This window comes from Athene cunicularia, assembly GCF_003259725.1.
Source record: "Athene cunicularia isolate RWA chromosome 4 unlocalized genomic scaffold, athCun1 chr4_part2, whole genome shotgun sequence".
Lineage (NCBI taxonomy): Eukaryota > Metazoa > Chordata > Aves > Strigiformes > Strigidae > Athene > Athene cunicularia.
In genome coordinates this window covers 14,374,897-14,401,950 of record NW_020799099.1, presented here as the reverse complement: position 1 = coordinate 14,401,950, position 27,054 = coordinate 14,374,897, and the positions used below count along the sequence as shown (strand labels likewise).

The following is a 27,054-nucleotide window of genomic DNA, read 5'->3' as shown; positions in this document are numbered from 1 at the left end:
CCGCCGGCGCGCGGCTGCCGCCATTTTGGAAGCGGGCAGGAGAGCTCCCGGTGCTGGCGGGGCGGCCCCGCCGGGCTGTCGTTACTCTTTGTGCCCCTCTCTCGGTCCTGCGATGTGTGTGTTTTCTGTGGTGGCCGTTGGGGCGGGGCTAGGGAGGGGAAAGGAGTCCGGAATGGCTGGCAAGGGGCTGCAAGGACTTTGAGGGTGTGAAGCCAAAACGTCTTACTAACATTTTTTTTTCGTCTTGGTTTTCGTCTTGCTAAACACTTTTTACTGAGAATAAAGTAGGTCAGTGCTAGTGTAGTTTCTAGAACGTGCAGACACAGCTGAAGGTTGGTGCTTTCGTGAAGAAGAAAGGGGGTTGAAGATAAGACTAATAAATAAGAGAGTTGGGGCCTATTCTTGAAGATAACAGGAGTGAGGACGGGACAAATTAAAACAAGCCAGCTCAAGACACAAGTCACAGCTGCACATCTCCTAAACAGACCTTTGTGAGCATGCGTGAGCACTGAGGTCAACCAGCAGACACGGAAGGCTACCGACTACCACCAGGGACCCCTCGAGACCATCACGCAGCAAGAAACCGCATGCATTATTAGGATGCAGATATTATAATTAGTTCCGGGAATTCTGATGCATATGTAACTAATTTCTCGGAAAAGTTATGAATATGTTTCATCTCGCAGTATATTAGCTGCCATGTATAGATCTCGGGTGCGCTCACTTTTGTAAAGCTATTTGTGCGCCCAGTGCTGCAAAAAAGACTGCTTGCTGTCTAACACTCCAAAATGAGTCTTGGAGAGTTCCTCTGAGGGCCTTTACCATAACAGGTGGGAGTAGGCTCAGGACCACCTGTGGAGCAGGAAGTTTGGGAGTTAAGAGGGCTTGCTGGGGAGAGAAGGCTACAGCGGTTTCATGTAGCCCAAGGCAATAGTTTGGGCTCCTAAAACTTGCGATTTACCATAGGGAATTTTGGGAGCCAAGGTAGAAGGGGCCTGTTCTTCAGCAGCTAGTATGATAGCTGGTAGGAAACTTGCCAAGCTACTTTCAAGAAACCTGTTTTTTGGCCCTGTGGGCAGTGTCATGGATATAATCGTGCTTAGAGGCAACTGAAATCACTGATGCTTGTTGCTGTTGCCTTCCTAAACTTGATGTTCCTGCAAATCAAAGCCCACTTTAAAAAATCCAAGGCCAAAGTGCTACTGCCTGGGCTTGTACTTCTCAAAGGGTTTTATGGCCCAGTACCAAGATCACCAACAGAAGATGCCAAGGAAAACCAGGAGCTTTTACCACAGAAACGCACCTAGCCCTCAAAAACGCGGAACTGAGTTTCGCTTATCATTAGTTTTCAGTGTTAAGATGCTTGATTACAAGCCTGTCTTTTCTTTCTATAGATTTCTCAATTTTTTCCTTGTCAGTTTGTTCCACATCTAAGAGTTGGTGTAGTAACCTGACTAGCAAATAGTTTTAACAGATTCTTAACCTCTTTTATAGGTAAGGGTCCTGTTTCCATGCGAAGGAGACTGTGGTATATTTTTGCCTTGTTTTTTCTCAGTTATTGCACAAGGCCCACAGATGCTTCTTATCATTCTGCTGCAGGTGAAAATTTGATCTTATGGTGCTAGGCTGCCACAGATTTTCAGCTGTCAAGTCCCTGTGAGGGTTGGGAACTTGGCTCCTTGTCTTGTCTTCTCTGTTCTGTTGTCAATTCCTCCTATTTCAAAACCACTAGCAGTGTTATGTGAGGAACTTTCCATGCTCTTTTGGTGGGAATTCTACCTTGATTTCACTCTGTGGCTGCAATATTGGGCTGTGCTTGGGGGAAGAAATGTCATGTGAAAATTGGCATACTTCAGCAAGAGGTGTGCTTGCAAAGGAAAAAGAGGGGGCTGAGTCCAGACTAACTTTGAACTGTCATTATTCCATCCCACCTTTTGATTTCCTGCTGCTGTACTAACAAGTCCTAATTAGGGTTCCTTGACAAATGGCAGCAATGACAACTTCTGCTCAAGGGTCTCACTGAAAGCAGTTGACCCTGTCAGTCAATAGCCAGCAGTGCATGCTGGCTGCAATGAAATCCTATTCGTTGCCCCCTTTTCAGGGCTCTCACCATACAGGGCTCAGTTGCTGTCTGAAGGAGCACAAAGTATGTGTTTAATTTACCATTCAGAGAGGTGACAAAGCCACAGCGGGAAGTCAGCTGTCCCTTGTAAAATAGATGCCTCCTCTTCTTCCTCTCCTGTCCTTGCTATCAAAGCTACAAAATGCTGTACCATGGCACAGGTCTCAAGAAATTACTTCACAGCCCTGAAATCCCCTGCAAATGCAGCAGTGTTAATCACTGTAGGTCTATCTGGAGTTCTTCCCTCTGTACTTGTGTAGATGCATACATCCAAATTTGGGTTAAAAAACAAAAATTTGCATCGTGGGGCTGAATATAGTAACAAACCTTGTGAATTTTGTCTCTTCAGAAACTGCCCAACAAGGACTGATGGGCTATTGCTCCCCATATGCTGCTTGTGAGGCCAGGATCAGGGTGCTACAAGAGTGAAATAGATGGCAGCAGGTTATCAGAAGTTGTTTTTGAAAAGGAATGGATGTGTGAGGGGTCCCCTGCAAAACTTCTGGTGCAGAATCACCCCTAAGACACCAGCTAGGTAGAGAGATGGCAGTTTTGGAAGCAGTTTCACAATGTGTCCTGAAAGCAAGATATAGCTGTATTTAATTCACCCAACCTTTCCTTCACCCCCTTTAAATACCTTTTGTGGCCACGGACCACCAAGACTTAATTCAAGATCTAAAGCACTAGACTGCATCAAATATTTATTTCAATTTTCTCATGAAGATTCTTCAAATTTGGAGAGAAGGACAAATAAATTAACCAGTTAGTGTACACAGTCATAATATCTTTATTACAATGATTTCATATGAATTTAAAATTATACCATCAACATTCTTCTTGCTCAAATGGGCCTTTTTATGGTATGTTAACATGCTAATTCCAAATTTGATGCCAATTTTTACATTAAAATTTGATGAAAAGTTTTTACTCTTCTCACCTCCCCCCTTGTTTTTCTGTGTTCAGACACCATAAATTTTCCAGGGCCACCACTTGGAGGAACAGACCTCAGCACCATTGTGGCCCTAAAGAGGGTCATTGGGTTAAGAAAATGTCTTTAAGAGAAAAACCACCGAGTTAAAATGGGTCCCACCAGCCGTACTAGCACTGAATATACTAGTGCGTCAGGGCTTGAGTATGAGAGGAGCATTGAGGGGAGGGGGCTGTGGGAAAAGGAGGTGCAGTGTTTGCTGGGGGCCAGACCAAATGTTTCCAGGCTGGATGTTCCCCACCCCTGATTTAACCCTTCACAGATCACCTGCGATGACATCATGGCCACCTAGGGGCCTGTAGACCACAGGTTGAGAACCACTGGCCTAGACAAAGAGGAATACCTCCAGTGAATTAGAAACACCCCCTTTTTTTTTTTCTTTTTTTTTTTTTTGACTATGTGTTAGCTAGACACTTTGGTGGTTTTTTATTTCATTTAAAGCTGTGAATAATATTTTTTTCAAAGGAAGTACTCTGCTGCCTCTTGCAGAGATTTGTCAAATCCTTGCCTCTGCATTTATTCCTAAAGCTACACCTGTTTGCCAGTCTATTCAGCCCCTCCAGGCAAGGAGGTGATGAGAGTTCAAGTTTTTCATCAGGTAGTGGGATCAGAAGAATTGCAGGGGATTAGGGCAAGCCGTGTCAGTGAGAGAGCGGGGAACACCACTTATATTTTATTTGTGGAGGGAAGAAGTGGAGCAGTATGGTTTTTGTGAATATGGGTGCTGTATCTCTACCTGGTGAGATAGGAGTAGTGTTTGCAGGTGCTGGAAATGTAAGCTGTAGGTTTTAGCTGACCATGTGCTCTGTTTAGAGCTGTCACTGTACTAAACCTGAACCACTGATGTGCCAATGGCCCTGCTTACTGCTCTCCCATCCCAGGAGCCAAGCCTGTAGGTTGTGGGGCTAGGCTAGGTACATCAGGGTCTGAAGCTTCCTCTCTGCCTAAAGTGACTTTTCCAAGTTCATGCTGGTTTGATTTCCACAGTGCAGGGCATGACGAAGGTCTCAACATTTTAGCCAGTCAACTAGAAGTGCATACATCCTCTTTCCTGCAGGAATTCGGGACCCATCTGAAATGCCTACATGAACCTTGTGTACCAGGAAGAGGCTTTGTAACATTCTGTAGTATGAAATTAGCAGCATTGACATCAAGGCATCTGATGCTATGAAGGTTGTTTTTTCCTTGGGAGGATTGTCCTGTTTGTCAAGAAAGGCCTCTGAGTAACAGAGATAACGCCTGAAGTGGATTCAGGCAGTGTCGTTGATGCAGCAGAGGGACAGAGATACATGGTGTATGCAAAGGCAGTATTGCAGACCTTGGCTGTAGCACACCAAATTGTTTCTGCACCACAACTGAGGGGCTCCATTAGGGTCACTGTGACTCTAGCCAATACAGAGAGGGTTGAGAAGGCATTAGGTTGCTACTGAACTTTGTCAGAGGGCTTTGAATGTCATTCTCCACCTCCTAAACTTCTGGATTGGCATAATCCTAGCAGATAGCATCCATTCTGTATTGGATTTCCTGACTTGGTCCCATAGGCTGTTGTCACTTACGCAGGACCAGTGTATTAACAAGTGCTAGGGGCAGGTCTAAGTCAGGTTTGTGGTATGGGATAAAGCAGTCTATGTTGTGGAAGCGCAGGGATATAATTATTCATCACCATACTCTCATTCAGCCAAAGATACACTTGTGAATCCAGTGACACTACAGCTGGAGCTCTGAACACAGTGAGTTGTCCAGTGTGGTGAGAGCATAACAGAGAAGCACACTGCTTGGTGCAAAAAATAGGACCTTGCATTCAGTTTACAGGGCTAAAAGCTTAGAAAACGCAGTATTTCACTTGCAAATCAGGTGTACTTTATCCAGAAAATTATTCTGCCATTTATGAAAACACTTTATAGGGGGAAAATTAATTTTCACCTGGAAGGACTTGAAGAGAAGCAGTTAAAGAAATACTTTTTCTCTCTGGAAGTTTTCTTACTAGAGAAAGAACATTGGAGAGGGAGAATTTATCTCCTGGATGTACTTCCTTTCCTCCTGCTGCCTTCCCACATATTCAGGCTCATAATGTCCCTGTGGCAACTCTAAAAGATATAGAAATAGAAAAGAAATTTTAAATTAACCATCTGCATATGTTTGTCGCTGCTTTTAATCCTGCAGTCAGGTCGAAGAGTGTGTTCCACAGTTTATACTTCCCCTTTTTCATTCCTGTCTCTTACCAATCCCATTCTTTTTCCTTGCAGGTTCTTTCTGCACACATCTCGCAGGTGTGTATTGCCTTGCCACTTGGAGTGACACCTCAATAAATGTTGGTGTCTGCAACCTTCCTTTAAGAAAGCCATCGTAGGTTCCCTTTGTAGGCGGTGAAGCCCAGAAGACAGTTCAGCTGACTAGATAGGAATTGGAGTAGGTTGAACTGTGCTCTGAATGCTTTTTCTTAGGTCTCCATGGCTTGTAAAAGAGATGCAGGGTGATCTCCTCCGCTGCAGAGATCTGTGTATCCAGAGGTATGTGGTGATGAATGTGGCTTTATTCACGTTTAACCAGAGTGCTCAGTTTCCTTGCTCTGTTCACAGTAAATACACTGCTTCAGCTGCTGAAGATGTCTTCAGTCATATAGTGGTCATTCCCAGGAGGTTCAGTTAACTCATCCCTCGTAGTTACAGTCTCTGGTGGCTATCCAAGCTCTCTTCGCTTAACACAAAGCTAGTCAGAAGCATGTGACTACTGATTTCCTTTACTCAGTGAGCACTGCTTGGGCTACCACGTCCCAACGGAATTGCATGAGAGGTTTCCTCTGTAAGTACTGTGCTTTTCAAAATTGCTTTCCAACAGCATACTGTATGGCATAAGCAGATAACAGAGTTTTAGCAGGCAGGCAGTTATCAATATCATCCCGCTCTTAAGCTGGTGTAACGATCATTGGTTTGAATATGCCTGCGTTTTCCCACAGAGCATGCAGTTCTGATACGTGAAAGCAGGTACGTATATGTACATAATTACCCTCATCATGTGCAGCAAAACCAGTCAAACAGCATGTTTATAGAAAGTGTCCTTAAGAGTGATTGCCTCTTGAAGAAGCATAGCTCATATAAGAGGAGTGGGACTGTCTCCAGCCAGCCCTGGGAGACGATGCTGAGAGCATATTGAAAAGCTGTCTTCAGTAAAAGCTTGCCAGTTTAACAACTCTGTTCACTGTTCCTATTGCACAGTGGGCTCTTTGACGCAACAGAAGGAGCTGCCTTTTTTTTTTTTTTTTTTTTTTTTTTCTTCCTCTTAAATCCGCCTGGCCAATTTAAAGCCTGTGGATATTTCTTCCCCCTCGGGGAAAGCTTATGTGAGGATTTTCTTTTTTAACAGTTCATTCCGTGAAACCATTTTTTTCTTGTTTGCTGTTAGAAAATGTTGGAGCTGAACACACGGCTTTCATTGCAGGTCAGTGGATGAACTCTTGACCAAATCATTTAACATTTGAGTGTAGTTTTAGCAAGCACTGTAGCTTGGGAGGAAAAAGCAAGTTAACAAGGTTTTATCATGTGAGCCCCTGTGTGCCTACTACTGGAATAGGAATCTTTTCAGGTCTTCAGTGACTGAGTTCTGTGCAGATGAATTTACTGTCTTTCTTTTGTAGACAAATGTACCAAATTAATATTTTATTGAGAACTGAGGTGACATCACAGTTTTGTCTATATTATTTAATCCCTGAATGTCTCTACTCCCTCAAAATGCAATAAATCTTATTGTGAATTTCAAGTATAAAGTTTTTGCCTTTTTATTTTGCAAGGATTGTCTTTTTGAGCTACATTTTTTTTTTCACTTCTTTTTAGCACACTTTAGTGGGAAGCATATTACTCCTGGGCACGTGCTGTCCGTAGGGAAGATAGTTATTTGCCATTTTGTATTTATTCTTAGATTGCTATCAAGGGAAGAAAGGATGTAGACATATTGTTAATGTCTCTCTTCAGGCTGTATTTGAGGTAAGGCAATCTTCTTTCCCTATCTCTGAAATTAGAATATGAAGTAGATGTAGTATTTCTTTTCATCTATAGTTACTAAGATTATCCTGTTGCTATCTGTCTGTCTTGTTGATAAGATGTGAATATCTTTGTGATAAAGCTGTTGCTTGTCTGTGTGACTCTTAAAACCTGGTATTTTTATTTCAACAATATCTTCTACATATCTGCATGTTTCTGTTAGCTTGTGTACCCTAGATCAATGAGAGATCGTTTTTGTAATTGCTTCAGGTTTCTTCTCTATTATTATCACATTAAGTGTGTGAGTGAGTGGACTTTTTGCCCTGGGTAGGCAATTCCTATAAAAACTTTGTAAAACTGAGTTACAAATTGTTTCCACTGTGAATCACTTTCCTTGTAAGATGATGACTTTTATGGTAATGTTTAACTTCAGTAGAATTGTTTTCAAATATATACAGTGCATTTTTTGTACATATTTTTTTTAACAGCACTCCAGAATAAAATAGAAAGATAGTGATTCAGACTGGTTTATTTTCTTCTCCACTTAATGTTGCCTGTTATGGGAAGTATATCACTTTGAAAGGTTGAATCATGAGGATCAGTACAGCTGAAAGGTGTCACTACAGCATTGGCCCTATGTAACTTCATTGAAAGTGGTATTTGTATGGGATACCACTGTTGGTGAGTTGTTAGTGCCTGGGAAATTAGAGAATACTATTTCTTGTTTATGTTTCTTTTCAAGTAATTTAAGAAATTGCCATTCAAATGAGATTAATTTTTATTTTACTATTTTCAGTAGCAAGGTTGCAGTTTTTATAATTCAAGATTTTGACATATGCTTTCTATAATTTTATTGTTATTTAAATCAATCCATCTGAATCTTTGTGATATCTCTTATAAGGGGAAGCATGTTTTAAGGCAGACATTCTAGACTGCAGTCCAGAAACATTTTTAATTTAAAAAAATATTCTCAATCTATCTTGTTTGGCTCCTCACATCTCTGAAACTGTTTGCTGTTTGAATTCCAAATAGTGTTGGCTCCATTCAAGAGATTTGTCTTTTAACTGTTTGTCAAGAGGCTTTTCACTTGGGATGGGGTAGGGAATAATACAGGGTAGTGTTACAAAGCTACAGTGAGCTATTTTTAATCTTACAGAGCAAAAATATTTACTACTATAAGCATTTATAATACTCAAATAAATTCATTCAAAGGTGATTTTAAAACCCATAGAGGCATAACTTTTTTTTAATCAACCAAATCTCACCAAATCTTCTTAGCATTTTCTGTTATCTAATTTTGGGAGTTATAAATCCATATCCTGTCACAGTACAAATACGCATTTTATGTCTGCAACCTGTTTTCTACTGTCAAGAAAAAAAACTTATTCCCTACTGTCAAAGTTATCTCAAGTTGAATATGCCTTAAAAACCTTAAAATTAAGCAGTATAATAAACTAATGTGTTTATCATATAACATGTTTTCTGAAACGTTTTCTCAACATTTGGATAACTTCTCTGATCCACCATCACTGGCAGAGGGTGTATTGGGCTGCATTCCTTCCCTTCGGATCTCTAGTTTGTGAGTCCTGCTTCTCAAAGGGAATCTCATGAGTAACACACCATGGTGTGTTGACATTTCACCTGACATTACTTTGCCAGAAAGCATGAATGGGGAAGGAGAATAAATGTTGTGGGTGCCTTGGTGTGTTCTTTGGGATCTTTGAAGTTGAAGCATATTCTGTAATATCTTACTGGATTCCAGCCTTTTTGCTTACCAGTGGTTACTGGAAGGTGTTTGTTTCTCCTGCTGTTTGTGGTGCCAGCTTTCTACCTAGCAAGTGTAGCAGAGCTTGTGGCTTGCTGTGTTTCTCCTTGCATGCCATGAACAGTGTCAGGTTAACTGGTTGCTTGTTTTGTTACCCGAGTGACCCGGCCTATGGATTGCCATGCCCCTAAGGAAAGGCTAGGTGTTGTCTAGTTAGTTTAAATCACACACACCTCAAGCCAGGTTAAGAGGAAATGCATAAGAACTTTTATTTGTAATATCTAGTTAAAATAGTCAACATTTTTAGAAACACTTATCCAAGATACAAACAAAAAAATAAAATGCTGAAATGCTTAATCTATTCATACCTAGCTTATAGCAGAAAGGTTTTTACTGCATCCTACTGATTTGATCCTCTTCTGACAAGATTTTCTTGTTTGCACATAGTGTACCTTTCAGGACACATCTGTTGGAAAAAGCCTGTTCATGAGCATCCATCAGTTAGTTACTCCTCTGACAAGAGAAAACTCTATCACACCATGCCTTTGGGAGCATACCTGAGGCCATTTTCTGATTCTTGAGGAACCTCTCATTTCTTATTCAGTCTTTTCTACAAGATTTTTCAGACAGTGCACTGTTAGTCTTTCATCCACAAACCCATTTTCTCTGTGTCTATCCAGACAAGGTGTCACCATTGTTCTTAATTATTTCATTATTAAAGACTGAAAGATATGTTTATTAGTGTATGCTTTACCTTCTTATACTTGACTGATTAGTCAAAAAGAGAGTAAATCTTTTCACCTCCCTTTGAGACTTAGTTTTCAGAAAAAATGTCTTCATGATGAGCTGTATTCTCTACCAATGAGTATATTAACATATTGAATGTTGTGCAGAACTCTGACTTTTTCTTGACACTGAGGCAGAAGGTTGGTTGTCAGAAGGTAGCACAAAGCTGTGTGTTATTGTTTAAGGATGGGCCCACTGAAGTAGGTGACAAGATAGAAGACTTGGGGGATGTAAACTGAAGAGTTTAAGGACCAAGGGCTAGAGAGAAATGGATCTGTAGAGCACTCGGCAAACTATATTTCTTTTAACTGTTCAGGGTGCAAATATTTCACCCAGATTATCTCGTCATGTGTGCATTTTAGACTTGGTGTGTGACTGCAGTCTCTGTGAGGGCCTCTCAGCACTGTTATAATATTGCTAATAAGGAGTCATGTCTGAAGTCATGTCTTGGTCTGAAGAGAGGCCTTTGGCAGAATGCCATGTTGCTGGAGGGCTTGAGTGAACCCCAGTGGTTTTGCTTATTCATACAATTGAGTGGGACCCTTTCATTGCAACTTGATTGCATTTAGGCTTGAGAAAAAAGACTTGGATAAAAATACCGTACACTGAATGTCTCCCGCTGCCTCCAGGGAGCTTGACTAGTTCAACTGCAGTTGTCAGCATCTACTTCAGGAAATGCCATGAGCCTGTAGATCAAGTCAAATGAACTTTATTTCTTGGCTCTACCTCAGCTGCAGCAAAACATCTAAAGTTAGGGCCTTAATAGCAGGTTTCCACTTGTTTCAGTTCATTAACTACTCATTTAGGCTACACTTATAGGCAGTGCAGTAACTGCTATGGGATACTAAAAGCCCATCTTGTTGTTTCACACCTTCATTAGGAAACACAGACACAGCAGTTTGGTCTTTCAGGCACTGTGTTTTGAATTCTGGGTTGTGATGTTCTTTACATGGATGCTTGTTGTTAAATTTCTAGTAACTGGAAGTCATCAGTGATGATGAAATCAATGATGAGGCTGTAGGGACTTTGCAGATTTCTGCTTTTTTCTCAGATGTACTAATTTTGAGTCCATGCTTTGAAGGGTCAGCAGTGCAGCCACTTCTAACTACATTTAACTACATGGGCTGACAGTGAGGATTGCAGATTACTTACATCTTCTCTGTAGACTGTCAAAGGCAACCCAGACCACATAGCTTCATGTCTTTACTAGAATCTATGGGAAAAATGAAATATTCAGTTCTGTAAAATTAATACTTCTCCTTACACTGAAAACAATAGATTTTTTTGGTTTTGTTTAAAGTCACAGGCTTAGCTCTCCTCAGTTTCAGAACAGTTACAGTTCTGTATTCTGTTTTCACATTCACCATCAACAGGTTTATGTTTTTTAAGCTAAATTATAATGTGCTAATTCAGTTTCATGCCAGACATCATTAAAGCCAATAGGAGTGTTCTTAAGACTACATTAGCATTAAACATTGTTGAGATCTTCACAGGATCACAGAATAGTTTGAGTTAGAAGGGATCTTAAAGATCATCTATTTCCAACCCCTCTGCCATGGGCAGGGACACCTTCCACTAGACCAGGTTGCTCAAAGCCCCGTCCAGCCTGGCCTTGAATACTGCCAGGGAGGGGGCAGCCACAGCTTCTCTGGGCAACCTGTTCAGTGTCTCACCATTCTCACAGTAAAGAATTTCTTCCTTACATCTAATCTAAATCTACCCTCTTTCAGTTTAAAGCCATTACCCCTTATCCTATCACTACATGTCCTTGTGCAAAAGTCCCTCCCCATCTTTTATATAGGCCTCCTTGATGTACTGGAAGGCCGCTATAAGGTCTCGCCTGAGCCTTCTCTTCTCCAGGCTGAACAACCCCAACTCTCTCAGCCTCTCTTTATAGGAGAGGTGCTCCAGCCCCCTGATTGTCTTTCTGGCCCTCCTCTGGACCTGCCTAAGCAGGTCAGTGTCATTCTTATGCTGAGGGTCCCAGAGCTGAAAGCAGGACTTTGCAGTTGCAGGACTCTGCAGTACTCAGCAGTACTGCTCAATGCAGCACCCAGTCTGCCCTAAACTCTATGAAGCTGCTATTCTGCTGTCCCATTGAAGCCATATAGCCATCCTACCAGTTTAACTGGTGGTCTGCTCCCAGCTCAAGAGAATGGGCTTGCAGATATTGCCTGAGTGTAGTAGGGACAACTAGACTGCATGAAGTAACACAAGCATACAAGTAAGTTTAGTTTTGCTAGTGATGTCTGTGAGCTAGATTAGGAAAAATCTACCAATGATGGGTGGAGAACAATAGGGAAAAACTTTGCAGTTTTCATCTATAATAGCAAATAAAAGAGGTGATAGCTTTCATTTCCAAGACTGTGCCTGTGACAAAGTGGGCTACCCCTCCATTTACATGAATAGCCATTGTCTTCATATTGCATTGCCTTGGTAACAGAAGCACAAACCAGTCACTTGGACATGGGCATCATCTTCTTATTCAGAAAGTGAAGAATAACAGAACAGTGATAGAAACTCTACTGAAGTGAAATCCTGGGGAAATTTTTTTTTCTTTTTTCCTCTCTATTGTGTGACTGAAAGTGGTCCTGGAATTTACTGGCAAGAAGGCACGGAACAATATGCACTCTGGCAACCTTGGAACAGTGTGCACATACCCCTGGGAATTGTTTCTACTGGAGAGGGTTGAAGCAGCAATGGGTTTCTGGCTTGCTCTTTCTGCAAAACTTTTTTTTTTTTTTTTTTTATAGCTGAGGCTATAAATAGTTGACAGTTCTTAAATTTAATAATACTCTCTTCCTCTCCAGGATGAGAAACTGGATCAAGATTTTCAAAGCCAAAAGCCTGCAGCCAGATACCCCTATTAATCATCTGTCTGTAATGTTGCTCAGATTTTGAGGGAATTCTCTTATTGTTCCTGTTTTGTGTATGGTGAAAAGACTCACCCAGAGTCTTTCCAGTGGGCCAGTGGCAGAACCAGAAGTAGGACTTAAGACTCCTGCATTTCAGCAGAGAGCTCTGCCTACTAGATAATATTCTATTGTATAGCCATATTCAGAAATTAGAATCGCTTAATTTTCAGAACAGTTGAGCCATCTGTAACTCCACCTGGTTTGGACATGGTTTATTAAGTGGTCACTGCTTTTGCAAGCTGGGGTGATAAAGAATTACAGGGTAGAATATTCAAACCACAGGAGTGATTGAATTTCCAAAGGGCTCCCAGGCATATGCACTAAAGCAGATGGCTTCAGTGACTTTCACATGTTACTCAGCCCAGCATTGATGTTCACTGCTTTGTGTTTCACTCACATCTTTTGCTGGGATGGGAATGACAAAAGGTAAGGAGACATTATGTCACCTGTAGTGCTATTTCTGCTACCAAAGTGGTACTTCAACTGCATCTAGGAGGGCTTACAAGGCAGAACATTTCAATCTTAAAAATGAGATTTTAGTCCTTATATAATTTAAGAGGTTTTTCCAGCATTTTTCCCTGTGAATTTACTTCAGAGAATATAGCTATGAAAGTGCTGGCCATGGTGATCGTAATGGAATTAGGTAGAGTTACATTGCCAGGGATCAGTGGTAATCACTCAGTGTTGGAATAAAGAAGCTTCCAGTTATGAAGGATGCATTGTGTGAAATTTTATTTTTTACCTTTTGTAATCAGTCATCCAACCCCTGTTAGGGTTGTTGGATTTCAACTCATCCAGTCCAGAGTATGTCTATATTTGAGTTCTTTGCCTTCATGTATCCTACAACTGGTGTTTTCATTAACGTGTAGGATGACATCCTTCACAGTGGGAAACTTTAAGAGTTGTATGGATTTGTAAAGAAGGAGCTTTACTCCAGCACATCAGTCTTTCCTATATGCACTTTTAATGTGCAGACAGTATTTAAGAAAATTATTCCTCTCCAGTTAGAATAATCTGAAAATAGAGGTAACAGTTTTGAAACACCCTTTTCACAGGAAACTTTTTAGTAGTTTATTTGTGAGAAGGTGAAGCCTCTTGATTTCAGGGAATAGATTTTAAATCAACTTTTGGAAAGCTTGTAAAAATCTATTAGCAAAATATACAGCAGTGTATATTGTGAAACAGGTTTCCTGCACTGTTTTTTTTTTTCTCATCAGATTGCTATTAAGTCAAACAATTATCTGAGGCAAATATATAATACATCAGAATATTGACTCAAATCCTAACAAATTGAAACAGAAGTATTTTAGAATGATACACATTATGGAAGTGGTGTTTGCTAGCTTAGAAGTAGAGTTTTGTTTGAGCCACAGGGATGGGAAATGACCTAAAGTATACGTCACTTACCTTCCAACTAGCAGGAGAGTGTAAGATGATTCTATGAGATAAAAGTCAGTGGTGAAGTTTTCTCATGCTTAACGGAACCAAATATATATATTTATGAATAAATTAGTAAGCTATTCCACTAATACCCTAGTTTTCTCTGAGAATTGTTCAGGAAATGAAAAGCACTTATGTAATGTTAAAGGAATGAAAGGAAAATTTCTTAGCATTAGACAAGGGAAATAAAGCTTCACTCTAAAATCCTTAAGAACTAACTATGCTAAGAAATTAGATCATTTCAAATGTAAAGTACATGCAAAAGTGTGTTTTGAGAGCACATCTCATTACTCATTACAATGCTTTGAGTCAGTAGCCCTAATTTTTAGATGTGGCCAAGAAGAGTTCAGAACTGTGCATGCATGTATGTTTGCATTTGTACAAATGTGGTTTAAACTTCCTTTTTCTCCCTTAATTCTGGATCTGCCTTTTGCTACGATAGTCAAGTAGAAGAAGCTGAAGAAGGTTGCTGTAACATCCCTTGTTTCCCAGCAATTCCAGGGAGTGGTATACATACCAGAAGGGCCAGAGCTATATGGGATGCCTGAACGTGCCTTGTACTCCAGCTGCAGGGACTATGTGGGAAGCAGACCACTTCTGTTTCACCAGAAACACCTCTTACACTGGGCTGCTAGTTATTTCTGGTTAGCACAGGTGGGCAAGTGAGCCACGTCCAAGGAAAATGTAGGCTTTTTTTTAGAGATTTAAGGGAGTTATGTTACAGATTTTTTCCAGTAAGTGCAGGGCTGTAATTCTGTAATTTTCTTACGTTCTTTGCAGTTCATTTGCTTGAGTTGGTGAAAACAGGCTCATCTGCTGGTAAAGCTTTTTTTTTTTTTTTTTCCCTAAGGTAGTTGTGCATTTTTTATATTCTGATTAGAATCCTTTTGTCTATTAACTACTAAAAAGGTCATAACTTCAGAGTCCAAGTCAAAGAAACTTGGCTGGCAATTGCTTAATAATCCTGTAAACCTATTAAACCTCAACAGCAAAAGAAACACAAAGGTCTAGATTAGAGTTAAGAATTAGGACATAACAAATTCTCAGTTTCACCTCTTTCCTAGGATGACAGCCTGTAAAGAGCTTTTGAAAAGACTTTCCATCCCCATTGGAACAATTTACTGAAGTAATCTTTATTTGTTTTTTAACCCCTATCCCTGATACCAACTGTTTGATACAACACTATGCTTTTACTCTCAGACAACTCCAGCATACCCTTCATGTGGGTCATATTCCTCCTCTGTATTGGTCTAGGATTTCCAATTATTTCTATATTCATTGAGCTCTGTCACTATACAGCCAATTGAAACAGGCAGGCTGCTCAATGTCTTTTCCACTCCAGGAGTAATTTAATCAGGGAGTGTTTGCATTATTTTTTCAGAGGGCCAAGGGGTGCATGCCAGGTGATCTGCAGTGGAGAACAGTATCATTATTAAAAAGGGTTAGGCATTTCATGCCATTTTGTGCTTCTGCAACTTGTAGTGAAGCTAACGGTACTGTCTTGATGTTTTTTCTAATATGCATGATTCAAATGTAATCAGTTGGAGAAGGTGTAGGAAAGAGGATGGATGAGTCATGGGACTGTATTTATATTGTATGAGATAGAGTTACAAAGCTGTTGGGTCCTGTGAGATCCTTAATCACTGCCGTATTTAAATTACAGAAGTGCTGATATTCACAGAGCAGATTAAGTCTGTTTCTTTAGTTTACCTCCAGAGTTCCATCCTGGATTTTAAAAGTATTTAATGGAAGCTTGGTATTGGTACATTTCCACAGAAATATTTCTGCTTGCCTAAAACAGCAAAGGAGAGAATTGACTGTGAGGGGAAAGTCTTCAGGGAGTCCTTGCATCCATTATAATCTTCATCTTAGTTGACTAATGTGCTCTTCTCCAGACAGCCAGAGAGAATAGGTGAGCCTTTGCTGTTACGGCAGACCTTAGGTCCAGGAGAATTTCCTTCCACTGCGATGAGCTAATTGGTATCAAGGGGACTTCAAGGTAAGGGTAAACTCTTCCAGAATTACCAATGAAAGAGAGGATGTGGGGATGAGACAGGCCACAAAGTCCTGGTGTGATAAATATCTGTGCTTTGCTAATTTCTTGCTGCTGGGCACTATTGTTTAGGTGAACGTCAGCTTGAGGTGACAACTGCATTTTTTCTCTGGAGTCCCTGGGCCAGATTGTGAGCTGGTAGGCATAATTTCATGATAGTAGTATCACACTTGGTCAGCTGAGCATCACCTGCTGGGAGTGCCACTGCAAAGCTGTCCTCCTCAGTAAGACTTTTCTGATGCTTCTTTTGCTTCTTTTAAGAGTTTTGTTTTCGCATTCATTTTGTCTCTCTAAAAAAAAAAAAAACCAAACAAAAAAACCCCAACACATTAAAAATATGTGAATTTAAAGAATTAGAACCAAATTTTGTCCACAGTTCCTCTCAGCTGAGTTTGAACTGCCATTAAAGTGATTTGTAAGAAAATTATCAAACTCTTGAAGAAATCTAACTGACATTTTAACATTTACAGTGGCATGTTAAAAGCTTTCATGTTGGTATAGGCCTCTTTAGTTTCTTGCTGCAACTGTCATGGGCAGCTCCAGACTTGGCACTTTTTTCCCCCCTTCATATCTGAAATAAATAGGCTTTATCCAAGCAATGTCTATGATAACGTATCCACTGGGGAGGGAAAAACCCCCACCTTCTGGAGGATTCTGATATTTCACATTGAGATTTTTGGAGAAGTAGTACTCAGCATATTAATAATGATGCTAACTCTTACACTGCTAGGGTTGGATTTAGATTGTCAAGTTCCAGATGAGTTTAAGTTCAGTGTCTAGCTAAAGGTCCTTGACTGGGCTTCCATGACAGTGACAAGAAGATGCCACAGAGAGTGATTTCATCTTAAGTTCATACCCACCTCTGATTTATTTCACCATCTTATCTAAATGCATAATTACAGTGTGTATCATCGTTACTGTCTTTGTTACAGTTGGAAATATCAAGAAGCAGACAGTGAAAAATACTTGCACAGGATCGTATTGCCTCCAGGAAGGAGACTTTGCTTGCATATGCTGCTGTTCAGTCTTATAACATAATGATGTATATATCTGTCATCTACAAATTGATCAGAGCTGTCTTCCAGGCCAATTTACAGACCCTTTTGCCCTGGGAAAGATGTTGGTACCTGCACATGCTGACAGTAGTGTTTTGGAGAGGCTCTGATGTGCTGCACACTAGTCACTTCAGTGCAGTGAGAGAGCTTCTGCTCTTCCTTACAGTGTCCTTTTGTGTTTACTCACATGGGACTTTTTTCAAGAGAGGGCTTATTTCCAAGTGTGAGGGGCTGTAGTGTAATCTTTGCCCGCTAAATGACACAACTCTTGAGTCGTTGCTCCTAAGCTTATGCTATGCACTTCTACTAAACTTGCGGTCTTTTTCATTGAACTGGTGCATGTGGTCAGTAGTAGCTCAAGGCAAGCATTTCAGATCTCTTAGGACTGAGGCAGCAAAGCACTGAAGTGTGGTTTTTGACCTGAAAATCAGGCAAGAATTATTCACAACTCTTTACTGACACCTTTTCTTTTACCTGGATCAGTTTCCTTTGAGTTATGCCTATTTTCTGGCTAAATATTTGTTTCCCTTAGCACACTGTGTCTTTTTTCTTAATTTTGATCTGGTTTTTTGATCGTATTCCATCTTGATGGCGATCTAGATTAAAATGAACCTTTCACTTAGGGTCTTCCTACACTGGAAGAAACAATGAGGCTGACATAGACCAAAGAGGTAACACTGATAACCTATAAGGAACTGGGAAATTCCTCTACAGTTCCTTTAGAAGAATCTGGATTCAGGGTTTTTAGGGATAGTTCTTGTTCCTAGATGTCCCGGGAGCTCAGTTAGGAGTCCAGAGTGCTGAGCTGAGGTTGGCTTTTGGTCACAGAGCAAGTGCAAATCCATGCTAGAGAATTCCTCAGGAAACGATTCTTCCAGATGGCTTGTGGGAGATACCTAGGCTATGTTTTGACCTTATCTTTCAGGCTCTGTTGCTGCTCACCATGGCAATGGGAACATAAGTGGAGAAATACTGGTGGTAAATAAACACTGATACCTTTATTCAACTGTTTCACTGGACAGATGGCTAAGAGTCTCTGAAGCACAGAGCTATGGGTCTGGGGAGGGAGGCAAAGCAGTCAGAAGTGTATGGGGAGACAGAAAACCAGATAGCAACACCTGCCTAAAGTCAGGGAGAAGGGCTAAGCTTTGTAAGTTGAAGATACGTAGGGATGTGTCTTTCCTGTCACTTGGGTTTTTTCCTCCCTTGGCTTATTAAGTTCCTGTGAACAAATAAAAGATGTTCTCTTTTTGATGTAGCTTGGCTGAGTCACTCCATTTCGTAACAGTCACAAGTGCCCAGAAAGTTTGTTGTAGCTGGATTCAGGCCCACTGGGACTGCTGAGATAAATATACTTAGTGGAAAGAGGGGTGTTAAAAGCTTCCTAACCCAGCCTGCCTTTGGAAAGAGCAAAACCTGGGAGTCCCTCGCTGGTAGAGGCTGCAAAAGGAAAATAGGAGAGTCACTTGAGTAAGGCTCTCAGTCCACTCCTCATTCCTTCATGAGAAGAGGTATGGTTCTAGTCTGGGCTCTGTTGTGCTCTCTAAGGCTCTCTTGATGTTCTCTGCAGATATATATGTCTTGAACACGTGGAGTTTTTCTTTTTTTTCCCAAACACTTTTTAGAATCCAAGCCAGCTGCTACAGCTCCTTCCCTTCAGCAAAACTGCTTCAAACCATGTTGAGATTTTGTTTTTCTTTGTAGCTGTGAACATACCTGCAGCCAATTTCTTCACATTAAAAGGTTATTTTAATAACAACATGATTCTAAGTGGTTCCCACAAACACCCTCACCTTTTGTCTCCTTATGTTTACTCCTCAATTCTTTCTTCTAAACACATTTTTCTATCCCTCCAGCAAAGCAAAGGGAGTTGTGTATTCCCAGCTTGGGTATGTCAGTGCTAATAGCCAGACTGGAGGAATGCTTGAGGACAGCACAATCTACAATTTAACCCAGTTCCTTATGTTTGCTAGAATGAAGGTTTCAGTTTGGAGCATGTGGTTTGTGTTTTCACAAGCTTATGGTTTGTTTGCACGCATGTGGTCTGAGTGTTCAGCACCTGAAAATCAGAGCCTGTAAACAGCCTGTCGCATTAGAAAATCTAGGCTGTGCTGCTTGTTTACTCTGAGTATAAATGTCATCTTGGCAGGCAATACATCTCCCCTCTCGCATGCACAAAGTTTTTAATTTGATTGCTGAGCTTAAATGGCATGGGCTTGGCAATGAATTTTAAAGTTTGTGTTTCTGTTCTTTAGTGGCCGTGCGCATGTGATATGAAGGTGCAAAGCAAGTTAGGGTTCTTTGAAGCTGCTTTCAGATGTCCTGTTGCAGTGTAGGTAATCAGAGGGGTGTGACATTTTGAGACTGAACAGAGAAGGAGAAAAAAAAAATGGTTATTGTAATTTTCAATGAAGATAGGTTGTAGACTGGTCTAAATAATGGCTCCTGCTTGTGGTATCTTGTTAGGTGGTCTACTTGCAATGTTCATTAATAGCAGTTACTACTGCTGTACTGAGGTTTTAGACTGACACAATACTTGACAAGGAATCAATGCCAGAAAAACAGATTGAGATTCAGCAGTTAATAATGTTCTAAGCCTTGTAAAGAACCTCAATATTTTTTTCCTTCAAAATTAAACTAGAACTTCCACAGTAAATCATTATGACATTAGTAATAATTTGATTTTTCCATATAGCTCATACATAGATACTCTGTATTTTTTTCTTCCAAGTGATTTGGGAAATCTAAAGTGTCCTGATGCCTGATTAGATTGATGGCTTTCCAGAATAAATGGAAAAAGTTATTGAGAAAGTGCATATTTACAGGAAAAAAGTAGCAAAGGGTAACTAAATGTATGCAGCTGTAAGGCTCTGAAAATAGTTTTCATCTTGTGTCTACTGTGCCTTTGAAATTTACCTAGGAGGCATAAAATCAGAGGTGTGAAAAGGTTTGCTTTCCATCACTACAACTGACTGTTGTTTTCCATAGAAAATTATAATTTGTAGATTCTTTCTCATCTGATTTATCAGGAGTTACCGAAGTCATCTGTGTGACTTCCTCACGTTATCTGACAAGCGTTAATAAGCTGTAGTGTCTGTGTTCTTGATGTTATGTTTCTTTGAAGAGGGAGATAGAGGTGCTTGTCCAGCATATTTTATCTAAGGCACAGGGAAGTGTGCCTTGACTGTTTTCTGTTGTAGTAGAACTAGTGCTACCTGTTACTCATGTTTCTCTTCTAGTATCCTGTCAGCATTACTTTAACTTCTTGGGGAACTTCCCTTTACAAAGGAAAAAATTTCCAGTGACCATCCCAGTAATATCCTTTTTATGGAATGACTCTTTTTTTCCTTACATGTTTCTATGTCTCTCTTTAATGAAATGCAGATTCTAGCTCTACTTTCATCTACTTTTACTAAGTCCTTTGTTTCATGTAGCCTGACTGTGCAGTGTTTTAGTTGTGTGAGAAACCTCATCTAGTTACATCATTGCTACACTGGTGAAAAAAGTGGTGTGTCCCTTGGTGTTCCCGTTGATGGAAACAGTGTTTCCCAGCTGAGATTGATCAGGTGTTTATTACACCAGGAAATGAGCATGCTGTGGTCTTTAAAATCAAACGCTTTTGGTGTAGAAAATTTTTAAACTGAACAAGCTGGGCTGTCTTCTATGGATATGGTAGAAGCGTTTTCTGATCATTTTATGATTTTTTTTTACATTTTGTGTGTGTGTGAGAGACAACTTTGCAATCTGAAATGTATCAAGCCTAAGAACTGACCTGTATAATAAATATAGCCTGCGTTCTGAGGCATGGTGGTAAAGTGTGGATTTGGGCTGAGGGAGGGTTGTGTTTTGCCAGTGTTTTGGAGCATGAGGGGTTGAACTTTGTTTATATCTTTGCAGGCCATAAAGTGTGCTGCTAAAAAAATGCTGTATTGCATGAGCCTCTAGTGGAGTGTGTTCTCTCGGAATGACTCTTAACTTGAATTACTCTGGAAAAGGAGGTTGCCTAAAAGCAAGTCTTCCTACCCATTACAGTGAGTTGTCTTTACTTTTGCATTCCTTTGGTTGGATATTAGGGACCCATATCTAGAGGCACCTCCATGTGCAGTTCAGCATCTGAAGAAGCCACTTCTCAGCTGTTCCTCTTGTCTCCCTTTAGACTGTGAATCCTTTTTTTCCTGTGCAAATGTATATAGAAGGGCTCATCTTATAACTGCAACCTGGTGGTTTTGTCTGTAGCTGTACTCCTTCACAGTTTCCGTTTCCCACTTATAATGGAGAGCGTGCTTGGAGGGGGTGAATTTCACGGGGCATCTCCTCTGGAAGTCAAGAAAGAGTGGGTAGAACCTCCACCCAGCAAAAGCTGTACACATAGAAATAGTGATCCTGAGGGTGTGCACTTCTTAAAAGAAGGGAATATAGAATTATTCTGTGAGATCCTGACCAAGGTATTTGCCTCACATCTACTCCTCAAATTCCTTCTCTCTGCCCCTGTGTGGCAGATTCATGTGAAATTCCAGATCTGCCAACAGCTGAGGAACCTTGCTGCATATCTGCAATATGTGCATGGTATTTAGTTTTGGGATCCTAATTTTGAAGGCTAAGGCAAGATTCTGGAGAAATCCTCATTTTAAGGTATTTACCATTTTCTTAGTCCTTTTCTTCTGGGCTGGAGCTGTAGTTTGTACCATAGTTAAAGTTTCTGGGCTTATTGCCAGCACTAATGTGCTGTTTCAATAGACAAGCCAGGCTGGTTCTTCTGGGGCCTCTGAAATGGCCTCTGTGTGTTAGGGAGAATGGAGAAACTAAGGGCCACTATCTGGTATTTGATGCCTTGCTGTTGCAGTAAGTTCACTAGGGGCCCAACTGGACCTGCCTTCCACTGTGCAAAGTGTCAAACAGTAAGGAGCATCACTGTTCTGGAGAGGTTTACTGTGTAGAGATACAAAATGGGTAGAAAGAAGACCTAAAGTGTGCTTAAAGAGTGCCAGGAATCTGTATAGCTTTCATCTGGAGCAAACCCCATTGCCTGGGAGCCTGGCTGTCCTGAAGGGAATACAGTGAGACCCCGTGTGGAACAGTTGGCTTTGACATCCCTGATAATGATGGCAATATTTGCTACTTGAAGTTGGGCTGAAATGGCTTTATTTATTTAACCATCTGTTTGCAATAGTCACCATCTTTTTCTTTTATCCACAGATTACTTTTATATCCATATGCCACATTTTGCTGTTCTAACAGCTTCTCAAAGGATTGCTATTTTTAGACCTGTAATAATGGATGTATGCATGACTCCTCAGCGAGTAACTCATCTTATTAACTCAGACTGGTGCCTGGTGCTTGCTTTTTTTGTATTTTTAGTCAACTATACATTTTGAGGTAGAATAGCTGGGATAAAGCGGAAGCTGGTGTATAAAACTAAAGGGGAGGTCAAGAACAGCTGGTTTTTATTATATTCTTTCCCTTTTCTGCTCAGTGCATCTGGGGTGTATTGGAAATACTGCAGACATACTGTACTGTTGCACTGCACAGGTTGCATGATGTCCCGTAATCCCAGACAAGTGGCTGAAGTCAGAAATAAAATGAATAAAGAGTAGAACACTGGATTAGATTTGCAGGAGGCAAGTCAGTGTGTCAAAATTATGAGGAGGTTTCCCACTTCCTGGCACATTCCCTCTGTTGATCTGTGGTCTTCGGCAGTAATGAATGTGCTGTAATTATGTAAAATAAGTTAGCTGGCTTAGTGTGATGATGCTTGCGCATAGCTCTTCAGTGAAATAATCGTGTGGAACAGGTGGTCTGGGGGAGCATTTGCCCTAGCCATCTGTAGGCATCTGACAGACTAGATGGTTAAGTTAGCCAGGTGAATTTCCTTGCTCCCAGCAGGAACATGGTTCTTGCTGTGTGTAGATTCAGTCAGGCAGATAATTCAGCAGCTAAGTGCGGGAGCCTGACCTTAGGTAATGTGAGCACATCTCAGCATGCATGTCCCTTACAGTAAATAAAGGAGAGTTCTGCCTGTGACTGCATCCTTGTCCCAGTGGGGTTATCTATGAGATAATTATATTCTTTGAACTTTCCAATTATTTTTGAGGGAATACGCTTTGTCCTTTTTGACTACAACTTAATAGAACTGACTGAAGTACTAATCAAGAAGAGTAGCTGTTAGAAATGGTTGTCCTCTTTCAGAAATAGCTAAAACTAGTACTTAAATGCCTAGAAGGGTGTAGCTTCTCTGACAAGGGAGGAGATAGAAGAATAGCAATTTTGAAGCAGTGGAGGATCAAAACTGTGTTAAAAATCTGGAGGAGTAATGAAGAAATGCAACATTTCCAAATAGGAGAATTGTTTCTTGTGCATGTCTGTTATAAAATACAAACTTACACTTAGGGAATAGGTTGATCATCAAGATCACAAAGGTTAGAAATATTTCTCTGTTGTACAAGACTTCTGTGCCTTCCGAAGCACTTGGTATCCTTTGAGAGAGGCAATGTATAACATTAAATGGATGGCTGATCTCATCTGCACTGTCAAGTGGCTTCTCTCACCCATATTTTCCTTAAAAATCACAGGGATTTCCCTCAGCTGCTCCAATTTTACTGATGGGTTGGTTTTTTTTTTGGTCATGCTTTCAATGCAAAGTCAAGCTGAGTTTTTTGTCAAGAGTACATACCAGAAGAGAGAATTAAACCACCACAGTCCCCTGTGCATGCTCTTACCTAGCACTTAAAAATTCTATGGGAGTTTTGTTTAAACCAGGTATGAGTTGCCTTTTTTCTCTTGCTTCACATCCACATGCTGACACCATTTGCTCATTTTTTCCTGTAGGATCTTTCAGCTGGTGTTTTCCAATAAATATCTTCCACTGACAGCTGCTTTCCGTCCTCTTTTAGTCAAGGAAGTGTTAAATTCTCTTGTCATTTGTTCTTAATATGTCAGTCCTGGAAAACTCTGCCTGTTAAACTGACTGCTGTTAGAAAAAAGAGATGCTTTCCCATCAGTAGGAGAACTACTATTATTTTAGGGACTGCTGAAATACTTGCAGTGAGGCATTTTATGGCTGTTTCTAATAGCCCTTGAACTAATTCAGTGATAACAGAACAATATACAGAAAGAAGCTGGTAGAGGTATAACGATAAAAGAAATACAGGTTTCACCCAGTTTATATGGAATCCATCAGGTGTGTCATTAGTGTGACAGGATTTCTATCTCTGGCATGTGAGATCTCAGAGATTTTATTCGTATGTGCTCATCTGTTAAGTGTTACAGCTTATTAACAATGAAATCAATTGATGTAATCAGTTATGAGTATAAGGGCTTTAAGTCTTTAGACCTGTAATCCAGAATGCATTGCACGATTACAGTGAACTCTTCAGAAAAGTTAATGAGACAAGGTACACTTGTAAGAGACTACAAAAAAAAGCCACATTTCCTTTTCCATGGGTTAGAAACCAGGCAGATGGGAGGACATTGACTTGGGGGTGGGAATATCTTCCTCTGAGTTAAACTGTCACAGGTTCTCATTGGAAATGGTATGAGTTTCATATTCTACAGAAAACTGTATTAAAAGGAGGGGAAGGAAGAAATCTGTAAAGGCACAGCCACAGTTTCTTCTTTTTATTTCATTAGCTTTCATAGTTTTGCCAGCACACATTCTAGCCAATTTTTGTTAAAATAAAAAATAATGCTATCATTTGCAGGCAGGTTTCCATAAGAACAGAAACAAAGATTCAATAGCATGAAGCTTTATCTCATAAGGAAATCTCTTTTCTTCAAATATTCTTTTAGGTTTGGGGAATTGTACTTTTTTTTTTTTTTCCCTATTTTCTGAAAATCTTTATAAATGCACCTAATTTCAGGAAACTGTTTTCTTTAAAAAGATGAACTATCCTTTTAAAAAAAAAGAAAAGTTGAGTTTGCATCAACTTTAATATATGGCTTGTTAAACCAAACCAAGCCAGATACCTCTATGGTACAATGACAAAAAAGAAATGTTATAGTGTAAGTTCATATTGTGTGTGTTATTTCATAACTTTGCATGAAACATGCTTTGGTTTTGATTGAAGCCTGAAGCTGTTGTTTTAAGAGATAGGCTCTTTGGAACCTTTCAGGAAATGCTGACCTGTCTGCGGGGTGTACTTCTCCTGTGTAACAAAAGGGAAAAAACAAAAAATAGCTTTTACTGGCAAGGGAAACTGACTTTACTTATGTCATTAGTCATCTCTGTGTTAGAGAAGGAGGATGCCTCTTGTATGAACTGTTAACATTTAACAAGTTTGTAGCTGAATGGCTGTTTTTTAAGAGTTCTTGACAACTGTGCAATAACTGCATTTAAAATCTCCATAATAAACTCCATAAATTTCTTGATGACCAATGACAAATTATCTTTATGACTGTAAATTAGTATATCAGCTGTAAGTTAGTATATCAGACTGCTTGTTTGAACTGAGGTATTTTATAAAGAAGTTGAAACCACAGATCCCATTTCCAATATGATTTGAGCATCAGAGATAAAATCTTAGAAACCAAAGTAACTGTGAACAGGTGTCTCGTTAACACTTGGAAATGTGGCTTGGATTACTTAACTAAGAATGTGATGACATTTTTCATAAAATTAAAAAAATATTTTTTCTTATAGCCATTTGATCAAAAGTGATGTTTTCTGTAGGCCTGTATGCATTCTGGCATTTTCAAAGAAACCTGCAAAACCAAACATGAAGTGGAAAGTTGAAGCGCTGTGATTTGTTAAGTTAAAACAAAGTAGATATTCTCAACCTATTGAAATATTTTATTAAAAACAAATCCATATAAGTGATAGAGTATCATGAAAACGTAAAAACATCTCCATTCTGTTGAAATCAATTGACCTAAGTAAACTTTTGTAGACAGCTGTGTTTGGCAATGTCGTTCTTTACCTTTTGGTTGTCTTCAGGGTTTTTTTTTCAATTCCTTTTTTGAAGAATTTAATGATCAAGTAGATAGGCTGTACAATATTAAATGTGGAAAACCTTCCTTTCTTTCTCCCCTCTGACTGGACCTTTTCTGCACAGACTTCACTGTGATTTATCTTTTCAAGTTCCTACAATAAATAATTGGCTAGTTTAATGATGGTGAGGTTGGTGAGATTAAAATATTGTGTGAACCTTAGATTAAAAAAATGAAAAAGATATTAGGAAACTTTCTCTAGAAAGAGAAAAAAATTGTTTTACTGAAGTGACTTAAAAAGCTTGGGCTTTTTGAAGAATTGCTAGAAGACTCTTTTCTGATATACCAAGGAAATGCTAGGTCTTTGACCAAAACCACATATGAAAACAGTGGTGATGAACCAAATGGGACTCTGTGGCACGTGTTGTTTCATAGTAAGTGCTAACCTGGGAGGAGGAAGGAAATGGGGGCTGAGTCAGGGGACTGGCCTCTTCCTGTCAATCTGTACAGACCAGACTGATAGAGAAATGCAGGTCAGCAGAGCTTGGGGGTTGTACATGAGTTATGAGAGCTGTTAATGCTACACGTTTTAGAGCTGTGTGTGGACCCTGGGTAACTTGTCTCTATACTGAACCAGGCTGAAGTTATTTTTTGGTTTCTTGGTTATTAATTTGTAGTCTGAAACATGATTTTCTTTTGTAATGTAAGCTGTAGCTGAACAGTAGTCTTGGTCAGCAATATTAGTCCCTATCCCAATAATTCTTGCTCAGTCTAGATGACATTCCAAACCCTTTATACTTTGTCTAACAAGCTGTTTTTTTCTCTTGTCCCCTTTGCTCCTGATTATTTTATTTGAAGCACTGTCTTGACACCACACTATCTAGCAAATTTCATTTGAAGTACAGGGAGCACAAAATTTAGGGCTCTGCATTACCATGAGAATATAACTTGTGGGACCCAGATGTATCTCCTCAGTTCCCTGGTGGACTCAGGAGGGAGGAAACCTCTGGTGTCAATTCTGCTGGAGTTAA

At 40.0% G+C, this 27,054-nt stretch overlaps 1 protein-coding gene across 2 annotated transcripts in view; it reads left to right on the top strand.

Moving 5' to 3' along the window:
- Positions 1–6,433: 6,433 nt before the first annotated feature.
- The window catches only part of CSGALNACT1 (chondroitin sulfate N-acetylgalactosaminyltransferase 1), a 45,688-nt gene continuing 25,067 nt past the window's right edge, over positions 6,434–27,054 (top strand). For both annotated transcript variants that reach the window (XM_026848125.1, XM_026848124.1), the window contains exons 1-2: positions 6,434–6,548; positions 6,941–7,090. The gene's annotated coding sequence lies outside the window, so the exon portion shown is untranslated. The remainder of the gene's footprint in view (positions 6,549–6,940; positions 7,091–27,054) is intronic.